Source organism: Mesoplodon mirus (assembly GCF_964341445.2).
Source record: "Mesoplodon mirus genome assembly, chromosome: 5".
Lineage (NCBI taxonomy): Eukaryota > Metazoa > Chordata > Mammalia > Artiodactyla > Ziphiidae > Mesoplodon > Mesoplodon mirus.
The window spans coordinates 186,392,202-186,403,265 of NC_138980.1; the positions used below are offsets into that span (position 1 = coordinate 186,392,202).

The 11,064-nt window shown below is 45.0% G+C and overlaps 1 long non-coding RNA gene across 3 annotated transcripts in view; it reads right to left on the reverse strand.

Annotated features, from left to right (window-relative positions):
* LOC309805608 overlaps positions 1-9,840 on the reverse strand; it is a 63,281-nt gene extending 53,441 nt beyond the window's left edge. For 2 of the 3 annotated variants that reach the window (XR_014294271.1, XR_014294272.1), the window contains exons 1-2: positions 9,216-9,840; positions 7,973-8,069 (exon numbers count right to left, since the gene is read on the reverse strand). This is a non-coding gene — a long non-coding RNA (uncharacterized lncRNA). The remainder of the gene's footprint in view (positions 1-7,972; positions 8,070-9,215) is intronic. The other variant, XR_014294270.1, reaches the window with a different exon arrangement.
* Between the last annotated feature and the right edge of the window lie 1,224 nt (positions 9,841-11,064).

An 11,064-nucleotide genomic window follows, 5' to 3' on the forward strand; every position in this document is an offset into this window, starting at 1 on the left:
CAAAGAGGACCACACCAAGACTCATTGTAATTAAAATGGCAAAAAAATAAAGATAAAAAGACACTATTAAAAGGAGCAAAGGAAAAGCAACAAGTTACAAACATGGAACTTGCATTAAGTTCTCAGCTGACTTTTCAGGATAACCTCTGCATGCCAGAAGGGAGTGGCATGGTATATTTAAAGTCATGAAAGGGAAAAGCCTATAACCAAAAATACTCTACCCAGCAAGGCTCTCCTTCAGATTTGATGGTGAGATCTAAAGTTTTACAGAGAAGCAAAACTAAAAGAGCACAGCATCGCCAAAACAGCTTTATGAGAAATCTTAAAGGGGCTTTTCTCAGTGAAAAAGAAAAGGCCATGACTGAAACATAAAAATTAGGAAAGGAAACTTACTAACGGAAAAACCTCATTGGATAAGGCAAATATTCAACAAAGGCAGTAAATCAACCACGTACACAGCTAATAGGAAGGATGAAAGAAAACAGTAATAAAATCATCTTTATTCACAATAAGAAGTTAAGGGACACACAAAACAAGTAGATGTAAAATATAAGGTCAAATTCAGTAACTGTGGGGGAGCAGAGTAACAATGCAGGGTTGTTAGTGTCCACGTGAAACTAAGAGCTCAGCAACTGAAATAATCACACACACACACACACACACACACACACACACACACACCTGAAAGAAATCCAAACATCATATTAAAGATAGTCCTCACATCACAGATGAATAAAAGGGGAAGAAAGGAACAGTGAAGAAATTAAAGAGGGATTCTAAAAATACCCAAGAGAAATGAAAATGAACACACAGTGATCCAAAATCTATGGGACACAGCCAACGCAGTTCACAGGGGGAAGTTATAGTGATACAAGCTTATTCTTAGGAAACAAGAAAAATATCAAATAAACAACCTAACATTACACCTGAAGGAATTAGAAAAAGAAGAAAAAAACAAAACTCAAAGCTGTCAGAAAGAAAAAAATTAAGAAAACAATACCATATGCAATCACACTAAAAATAATAAGATACCTAAGAACAAACACACCTAAGCAGGTAAAAGACATGTACTCAGAAATGTATCAGCCATTGGTGAAAGAAGTTGAAGGCAACAGAAAAAGATGAGAAAATATAGCAGGTGCATGGACTGGAAGAATTAATACTGTTAAAATAACCATACTGCCAAAGACAATCTACAGATTTAATGCAATCCCTATCAGAATACCAAAGCATTTTCATAGAACTTGAAAAAGTAATTTTAAAATTTGTATAGAAACACAAAGACCCCAAATAGCCAAACAATCTTGAGAAAGAACAGAGCTGGAGGCATCAGGCACCTTTACTTCAGATTATACTGCAAAGCGACAGTAATCAAAGAGCATCGGACCGGAGCAAAAACAGACACAAAGATCACTGGAATAGAATAGAGATCCCAGAAATAAGCCCACACACGTATATTTAATTGATTTATAACAAAGCAGGCAATATGGAGAAAGAACTGTCTCTTCAATAAGTGGTACTAGGAAAACTGGTCAGCTACATGGAAAAGAACAAAATTAGAGTATTTTAGCACACCGTATATAAAATTAACGCAAAACTGAATAAAGACCTAAATGTAGGACCATAAAACCCCGAGAGGAAAATACAGAACATTCTTCAACATAAATGATAGCAACAGTTTTGCGTTCAGTCTACTAAGGCAAATGAAACAAAAGCAAAAATAAACAAATGGGACTTCACTAAACTTAAAAGATTTTGCACAGCAAAGGAAACCAAAGACAAAATGAAAAGACAACCTGCTGAAGGAGAGACAATATTTGCACATGCTAAGAGGTTAACACCAAAAAGATGACCAAGCAAGGGTTCATATCTAAACTACAGAAACAGCACATACAACTCAATATCAGAACTGCACCCAAAATATTTTTTTAAAAAATGAGAAGACTTAAATAGACATTTTTCCAAGGAAAAAATACAGATAGACAGCCAGAATGCACAAAGATGCTAAACATAGCTAATCGGCAATAAAATGCAAATCAAAACTATGAGATATATCACCTCAGTCTTGTCAGAATGGCTGTCATCAACAAGGTCACAAATAACAAAGGTTAGTGAGGATGTGGAGAAAGGGAAACTCTTGTAAACTCTTGATGTGAATGTGAAGTAGTGCAGCTACTGTGGAAAGAAGAATGGAGGTTCCACATAAAACTAAAAATAGAACTACCATAATATCCAGCAATTTCCCTCTTGGGTATATCAGAAGAAAACAAAAACACTATTTAAAAAAAAAATAACTGCACATCAATGTTCATAACAGTGTTATTTGCCATAGCCAAGATATAGAGTCAAACTAAGTGTTCATCAGTAGGTTAGGGGATAAAAAATGATATTTATGATGACTTCAGCAAAAAAGGAAATGTTGCTATTTGCAATAACATGGATGGACTTGGAGGGTATTATGCTTAGTAAAATAAGCCGCAGAGAAAACAAGCCTGGTAGGTTATCACTTACACGTGCATCTAAAACACTGAATACAACAACGACAATGAAACAGACTCACAGATTAAAGAACAGACTAGTGGTTACCAGCAGCGAGAGACAGGGCGGAGCAGCAAAATAGTGGTAGGAGGTTCTGAGGAAGAATCCACTCTGTATAAAATCAATAACCTACAGTGACGTTCTGTATAGCCTGGGGAATAGAGCCACTCTTTTATAATAAGTATAAATGGAGAAGAACCTAAACATTTATGAGTCACTATGTTGTACCTCTGAAACTAATATAATAATGCAAATTAACTATAGATCAATAAAATATAAAGTAAGAAACAATAAAGGGGAGACAGATTATTAGATAGAAATCAATTAAATAAACACAAGTTTTGGAAATCAAGGAATTAAAAAACAACATGTAAGACAACATTGGCCTTTAAAGTGTACGATCTATTCATTTAAAAGAAATCATTTAAGTGGTGAAAAATGGTACCCATTCTCACAATTTTGTATATCTAGGATAAATTATTATCTACAAAAATATGTTACAAATGTTCACTCAAAAAGAGAAAATTTGGATTAACCCACTTTAGTATACAAATTTAATATCAAAGTCTCTATGTAACATTGATGTGAACAAGTTCTGTTAGCCACTTCTAGTTTCTTTGTGATGTAAAATCTTTTAAAGCATAAAAATCAGCCTTTCTACATCATCCCATTAGACATACATAGAAGCTAAAAGAAATGAGAAGACAGAACAATCAACCAGGAAGGTGAATTTACTGAGAAACAGTCATTCGTTCTCCCTCCTCCTTTGCTTTTCCTCCTTTTCCAGGTCTCTTTCGGTTCCAATCAAGAGAAGTCTTGAGAATTCTGAGACTATTTCTTTGAGGGCTTCAAATCACCATACCTACGTCCTCTGCCACAACTACACACACGGGAACAAAAATAAACCTCTGCTATCTACTCATGTAGGAGAGATTCATGCAAAGTAAACTCCTACATGGAGACCAACAGGTGAGTTTTCTACCTGTTCTTTATAATGTCCTTCCATTATAGTAAATCCCACACATTATGAGGCAGAAGGGGTTATGTGAGCTCTTCCTTGAAGTCAAAAACCTTGCATTCATTTCAAGTACCTGGTGATCATAGGGTACAGCCAGGGAAGGTGCCATCACCCTCGGGGGGGGGCGGTGAATGGGCTTCCGCAACCATGCACCTCCTGATGAACAGATTCTGAAGAAACAAAGGGCAGTCACACCGCAGCCAGCCTGTCAGACTGTCGGGCCACTGGGCAACCCCACCAGTCTGGAAGTGCCCCATAAGTTGCTCAAAGCAAAACTCTGCCCCCTCGTGAAGCCAGGCAATTTGGGCCAGAGAGTCAGAGGAGACCGGTAATCAACTCCTCCTCTCTGCTCACCTCCTTGGGGTTACAGCAACCCCATCTCCAAACCCAACTCTGATCCTGGAGTGCCAAGGTGGGAGCGCAGGTGGGCTCTGCCGGTGCTTCAGCGCCTTCTGGGAAGCCCCCTAGTTTGAATATGATTTGAGTTTGATCCTGAGAAACCATCAGAACTTCCCACCAGAGATAAATGAGGAGATTCTGGCCTTTATTAGTGCGCACGGTGAACCCGGTTGTCCTGGCTGTACTTGCCAACCCTCCTATTTTACGCACCTATGTTTATCCACCTTCCTCCTTGTGAGTACCTTTGACTAACCCTGAGCTCAGACTCCTGACCTATTACAGTGACTTTTTCAGTCTTTCTTTAAAAATGTACAGGTAGGGCTTCTCTGGTGGCGCAGTGGTTGAGAGTCGGCCCGCAATGCGGGGGACACAGGTTCATGCCCCAGTATGGGAGGATCCCACGTGCCGCGGAGCGGCTAGGCCTATGAGCCATGGCCGCTGAGCCTGTGCGTCCGGAGCCTGTGCTCCACGACGGGAGAAACCACAACAGTGAGCGGCCCGTGTACCGCAAAAAAAAAAAAAAAAGGGACAGGTAATAAAATGAATTTAACCTAGAAGCAGCAGCTCAGTAAGGGAAATAAAATCATCAGAAGTTATCTAATCACAGCCACAGCCATCCAGGGCCCTGTCTTATCTGCTGGGGCATAAGAATGGGACCTTCCTAAACTTGAAGGGCATCCAATCAGATAAGTTGATTACGCTCACCTCTGGCTCTTCCAGGGACTGCTAGGCAGTCTACCCAGTGTATACTGACTGCAAAACACGGTCATGGTTTTGAAACACCTATGCTCCAGGAAAGATTTTTGCGGTGCATGGGGAAGGTTTCTTTTTGACATCAAGCAAAAAATAAGTCACCAAGCCCTTTGAGCACAGGGCTTCTTAAGAGGGAAGTAGAAGGAAGGAATGGGCAGAAAACATGATCTCCTCGGAAGTGCAGGGCGTTTTTCCAAAAGAGTAGGATTTAGTCTCAGTTTAAGGAGAACACCTTTAAATAGCTGGGACAGCTCCAAACTGCAGTTTAGGGAACGAGTGCTCCAAAAGAACAGTGCTTTACAAGTCCTGGCCAGGCAGCAAGAGGATGAAGACTTGGTTTTGCATAGTTTTGAACGCAGGAGTAAAGAAACCGAGGCATCTCTGACTAAAAGGGCCTGAGATCCTATGGCATCAGTGGGTCAGTCAGTTGCAGGGGGCAGGGGGTGTGGGGGGCGATACTTCTCTCTCAACATCTCCCAGGGCAGCCACCCCTCCCAACCCCACCCCCCTACTCCCTTCACCCTTCCTCCCTCCACTGTTGGGTCCCCAGGGACAGCACTTCTTAAGCTGGAGCGCTCAAGCACCATCTCTGCAGTCTGGATTCTTCCTGGAGCCTGGCAAGTTCTGGGACAGGAAGCCAGGTCTGCAAGGCCGCTGGGGTGCAGTCAGCCCTGGAGGTCTGGAGGGGAAATGGAGCCCTGAAGCCCACCCACGTCCTTGAAGCCGAGGGAGGAACACATCCTTCTAACAGTACTTCTCAGGGGTCAGCATGCTCCCCACCCGACGGTGATCCATACTCACTTGAGGCAACAAGGACTGCCTCTAACTGGCCCCCTCGATTGCGCCTTAAGGGTCCTCGCACATGTGTGATAGCGCAGGCCCTGGATCTCTTTAGTCAGCCTAGGCCAGTGCTGCCGGGGTCCCTCCAGTCCCATCCCCCAGCCCCTCCCTCTGGGACTGTATCTAATAGAAGAAAGAACACAGAGGAATTGGCTAAATCAAGGGACCTGGGAGCCTGGGTATGAGTTTGAAGACCGAGAACCTAAGGCACAATTACATATTATTGGAGACTCTTGTGGGGTGTGTGGGGTGAGGTTAGGAGGCTGAGAGGCTGAGTCGACCTGGTGAGTCCAGCCCCAGGACACCACACAGCCCCGTCCCCCCTTCCCTGCCATCAGACAAGGGGTGCCGCAACTCCAGCCGGGACTCTGCACTTCCCCCTCCCTGATTCTCCTCCAGAAGAGCAGGTGGTCCCGCTCTGAGGGCAGCGGCAAGACAACGGACCAAGTCCCGCCGCACTAAGGCACTCCTGGAAGCTCTTCCTGCACAGCAGTGGTGGCTTGGAGCGAACCCGAGCAGCGCCAAAGTTGGTCTCGTCCTGCAGCGGAGGGACGCAGGGTTTAAGCCAGCTGCCCTGGCTTTAAAGCAACCAGCCCCCCCTTTAAGTCAGGTGACCCGACTTTACATCACTGTGTGCCCCTCAAGCCTGCAACTTAAGAAGTTGGGAACTTCACTTTGATCCCAGCACCTCACATAGCTGAAGGCACACTAGTCACCCCCAAGCCTGGCTTAGAGGCAGGATATAAGGTAAGGGGATGGGCGTGCACTCATGGTGATGAGGGTGCACTTCACGTACCAGAAGGGTGCAGGCACCCTGGGGTACAGCTACCAGTGCACGGTACAGCAGCTCCCTGGCAAAGCTGGCGAGGCCCAGGGAGAGCAGGCACACCCATGCGTGCAGAGGTTCCAGGACGGGAGCTGGGGCACAGCCAGCCGGGAGGGTGTGAAAGTGGAGGATCTGAGCCTTTTGTGAAAGGCAGACACAGAGGATGGATGAGAAACAAAGACCAGATGAAATATGGATTTGAAAAACACACCCTGCTCTTGAAATTGGGGTGGGGGGCACCCCAGACTTGAGACTTCTTACTCCCCAGTACCTAGTGCTTTGGCCTTTGCCCAATTACTTATAAAATTTACTGATAATATCTAACCCATAGAATACCGCATTTGTAGTGGTATTGCATGTTAATGTTTCTATAGTGGAAAAATCGTTTCTACAAGAAACATGTACACTATCTGAAATCAATTAAAACCCCTCTTTATAAAGTACTATATTGGACTTCCCCGGTGGCGCAGTGGTTAAGAATATGCCTGCCAACGCAGGGGACATGGGTTCGAGCCCTGGTCAGGGAAGATCTCACATGCTGCGGAGCAGCTATGCCCATGCGCCGCACCTAGTGAACCTGCAGGCCACAACTACTGAAGCCCGTGTGCCTAGAGCTGGTGTTCCACAACCAGCGCAGCAAGAGAAGCCACTGCAATGAGAAGCCCGCGCACCACAACAAAGAGTAGCCCCCGCTCGCCGCAACTGGAGAAAGCCCGCGCACAGCAACGAAGACCCAACACAGCCAAAAATCAATTAATTAATTAATTAATTTTAAAAAGTACTATATCCTTCTGTACAACTTCTCTGGGAAGCACAGAGATGGCGTGGGAGAGTGAGAAAGACCAATATTTAGTGCACATCTCTCATGCAGGTGCTCTGCTGGCTCAGATACATTTATCCCCACTTTACAAAGGAGGAAATAAGCTCAGAGAGGTTTAGTAATTTTCCCAAAGCCAAACAGCTATTGAGTGGCAGAACCAAGATCTGAACCAAGTCTGTTGCCTCCAAAGCCTAAGTCCTCATCACAACAAAACTCAATTAATATTTACATTTATCGAATTACATTGCAGCCTGGGGAGTTCTTGGCACAATCCTGAATAAGAGTGAGAAAGAAAGAAATAGCATTGTTCCTACAGTCAACCAAAATTTTTGGAGCAGCGGCTAGATGCCTGGTCCTTTTTGGGGTTCAGCAGTGATCACGACAGGAAAAGTCGTGCTTTCATGAACCATGTAGTGGGGAGGAGAGACGGGTGCAACTTGGGTGAGGGATTTCACCTTGCTGGGCCTCTGTTTTCTCATCTGGAAAATGGGATGGGTGTTCCTCATTTTCTGGGATTGTCCGGCTGGACATTCTCTGATTCCATAAGAAGCATTTGTTTTCCTGTTTCTTTAAAATTCATTCAAGCCATGAGCCGTGATGCATGTTGTTAGCTGCTCCCCAAATCACTCTTCCCCACCCTTTTCCTGTGATCAGGTCTTTCCCGAAACATGACTCACAATCAGTCAAGTCACAGAACCTAAGGGGCACCCAGCAGAAAAATTCCAACCCTTGCTTCTCAGGAGCTCTGTGGTCTACCTGCCAGGTAAACTTAACTCACCTGGGACAAGGTGGCCATCCCTGGTTTCACATCAACATGATCTCAGGCACAAACCTCCTTTTTTTCCATTTGGTCTTTAAGTTACTTGTTGAAACAACTGTACAAATATGACAAAGGTATAAAATCAGGCATCTTCTGCCCCCAGCGCCTACTAATACATGATGTTCTGCCACTTTAATGATAAAGATAGAACATTTCAACATTCTGCTGCCCTCATCATTTGTCATTTTTGTTGATATTTCTATTGAAGACATCTTTCAATATTTTAACAATGGAACATTTATTTAGGTTGTTCCAGACCCAGCCTTTAGTGGTAAGGGATTTGTTGTTATATTTCTATTGTTTCCTTTAAAAACCATTATCCTATTTAAATGGATTAAGTCAATTCTATAGGCATGTATCTTATGATATTCATGAAGTTAATCCATAGAGGGCAGTGGTACAATTGATCACACTTGAGAACCTCTAGTAACACAGTTAAGTGTACATATTATCTACGTGTAAACCGAAGTACATGCCGAGTGAGATTCTCCTACCCTTTTCACTCTGTGCCCCTCAAGCCTGTGAGAAATGGAATATTTCTTGCCATCTCAGTAAACAAAGGATGTCACAGTCATCAGCCCTTGCAGCCCTCCAGTGTGAGCCGCGAGCCCTGAGGATCTCAGGATATGCAAATACAGAATGCAGGCCCCAGAGCGCTGAGGTGCATATGAAAGGAAGGAATTCAGGGAGCCCAGCCTCTGGCATCTCCGCAAACAAAGAAAAGCGCTGCATTCCTCACGTTGGGAGAGCCGGTTTTCCTTAGTTAACAATCACCTGCTGATGGTCCCCATTACCTGCGCCAGTGCCCTGCCCTGTCCCCTCCCCCCGGTCCTTTAGCTCAGGGAGGAAGGAGGGCAGAGGGACTCCGCTGAATAAGGGGCCTGCGAGCCTCGGGAGGAGTTTTTAGCCGCCTTCCCCGCAGTCGGGGGGAGGCGCGCTGACGCTGCCGCCGGCCCCTGCGCCTCCCTTGCCCCGTTTCCCCTCAGGACACTCAGGCCGACCCCCTCCCCACGCCCCCCAGGCCCCGCGAGCCAGGCCGAGGGCAGGGGCGAGAGGAGGGACCGAAGTTCCCGGGACCAGACGCTGGGGGCCGCCCTTTCTGCACAGCAGCGGCGGGTGGCAGCGAACCCCTGCCCCTCAGAAGCTGGTCTTGCCCTGCCGCCAGGGCACCGTACCAGGCGGAGGGTCGGCGCCCGCTTACCCGGCCCGCCGTCCGCATGACTGTCGCGGCTTCGGCCTCCGGGGCCCCTCCAGAGCCGGCAGCGTCAGTGAGGCCGCCCTCGCCGCGGGCTCCGGGGCAGTTCCGTGAAGGCGGAGGGAAGAGACCCCGAGCCGGGAGCTCCAGCTCTGCGGAAACGCGGGCTCCGTTCTGGGCGCAGTGGGTGGGACCGCTCTGCCCCGAGGCCTTCTGGGAGGGACGGAGGCGCCGGGGGAGGGAGCCGCCAGGAGCGCAGGGCCCCGTCGGGGGTCCTGGAGGGGCGGCCCGGCCTGAGGGCCCCGCCCACTGTGACCGCAGCCCAGGCATTTTTCCTGGAGTCCTACACTACAAAGTTAGAAAGATACACGGTCTATAGTAAATATTCACAAATGATTGTTGCTGCTGTGCTTACTATCCTATTAAAGGTGTAAAATCCATAAAACACTTTAAGTTCAAAATTAAATATGAATTTTTACCTTTCTAATTATGTCTCTGCTATTCACAATTGTCGTTAATGAATCAGAGACTGTGGCATCACTAGTTAAAAGTGAGCTTGTTAAAAAAATAGAACTCAGGCCCACCGGACCTACTGAATCACAATCTGAACTTTTACAATCTCCCCAGTGTACTTGTGTACCCATGAATAGTTGAAAGGTACATTTCTACCTCGACACGTCTTTTCTGTCTGAGAAATACACACATTTTATCCAATTTGATATAAATAAAACACTCAAAAATGCATATGCCTGTGTTGAAACCAACATTTTATCATTTATTTTCCAGATAAGTATAGTCTCTATACTGGTTTTGTGGATCACATGCCACACTCTTTTCTTGTAGTTAGAAATAAGATAGAGAAACTTACTTTGTAAAATATATATATATATATATATATATATATATATATATATATATATATATACATTAGTGGGTAATTGAAGACACTCTTCTAAATTAAAACCAGTTCTCTTAACTTGCTCTTTTCTTCTTGGGTCACATTATGAACTCTTCCCGTGGCCACACGGTATGTGTACTTTTAATTTCAGAGACTGCTGACATTCCAGGATATGGCCATAGTTTTCTCTCAAGAGGACAGGCAATGCCTGGACCAAGATCAGTGGGAACTGTCCAGGTATGTGATGTTAGACAAGTATAGGAACCTGCTCTCCTCGGGTGAGGATGGATACCTTCCTTCCAGAATTCCTTATCCAACCACAGGGTTTAGAGTCCTTCATTTGTAGAATGTCTCCTGGAATCTTCTGCTTCCTACAATAGGGTTCCAGATTGCAACGTTTCAGGAAAGATTGGGAGTTTGTGGGTATAATTTATCTTATTCTTTTAACATTACAGCCTCCCTCAGCCGCATAGCACAGGGAGACCAGCTCGGTGCTTTGTGACCACCTAGAGGGGTGGGATAGGGAGGGTGGGAGGGAGGGAGATGCAAGAGGGAAGAAATATGGGAAAATATGCTTATGTATAACTGACTCACTTTGTTATAAAGCAGAAAATAACACATCATTGTAAAGGAATTATACTCCAATAAAGATGTTAAAAAATAATAAAAATAATAAAATAAAATTGCAGCCTCCCTTTTAATATACTTTGTAACTGCTTGGACTGTGTCTATATGAACTGTGTACTATATGCTTCTGTCACAGTCCTTACAATATTTTATTGTCTTATTTTCTGTAACAATTCTCCATGGATTCTTTGGGCTTAAGGTATACTAAAAGGGAGACTGCGATTCTGGGACTTCCCTGGTGATGAAGTGGTTAAGAATTTGCCTGCCAATGCAGGGGACACGGGTTCGATCCCTGGTCTGGGAAGATCCCAGTTGCCACAGAGCAACTAA